We start from the raw sequence: 830 nt of genomic DNA, 5'->3' as shown, positions 1-830 counted from the left end.
TAATAAAAGTTAAGGTTGTGGCTTGTTTTCATACTTTAACCTGTTGCGGTCCGTGGTTATGTAAAGCAGGGTCATTGCAAATAATATTTTTATATATATTATGTATGTATTGTGGACCCCAAACTTTTGACCCGGGTTTGGAGGGTGCCACAGTTTTAGTCCAGATCCTCTCATTTAAATCAGCCGCATTCCTTATCTGAAGTACCCGCACTTAAGTCCTGATATAAATCCTGATGGCCTCAAGTTCTGATATAAGTTCTGACTTCAGTAAGTTCTGATTTCCAGTCCTTGCAGCTTACAGTCCTTGCAGCTTTTACCAATTTTACTGAGTCAATCGAAATCCAAAGTGATTCTTGACAAAGTTTGATGTCAGCTTCTCTTCTGCATTTCTCAGGACTTGAGCTAATGTAGCCTTGACTTGCTTCATTTCTTCATCTTGACTTCCAATCTGGTAGATTGCAGTCCTAAGTGCTGAGATGTGATTTCTTTTCAAACTATCACCAAGTCTGATTACCCTTGGATGAGATGAGTCTTCATTATAGCACAAACATTTCTCCTTCAGAATATCTTCAAGTTTAGCAGAATTCTTCTTCATTGGAATTTCACTTCCATCATCTTCAACTATCTTTGGAATAAATTCTGTAACCCTTGATCTAGAGATTCTAGCTTTATCCCCTATGGTCTTCATGATGAAATTTGACCATCTTCTGGTAATCTCAGACTTTATCTCCAAAAGATAATGAAAGAATTGAAGTTCTTTTAGAGATTTTTTCAGCACATCTGATTCTGACATTCTGTATGTTCTTCCATCTTCAAAAAAAAATCAGCTT

This window comes from Apium graveolens, unplaced genomic scaffold, assembly GCF_009905375.1.
Source record: "Apium graveolens cultivar Ventura unplaced genomic scaffold, ASM990537v1 ctg7344, whole genome shotgun sequence".
NCBI classification, from domain to species: Eukaryota; Viridiplantae; Streptophyta; class Magnoliopsida; order Apiales; family Apiaceae; genus Apium; species Apium graveolens.
This window is presented reverse-complemented; position numbering follows the sequence as displayed.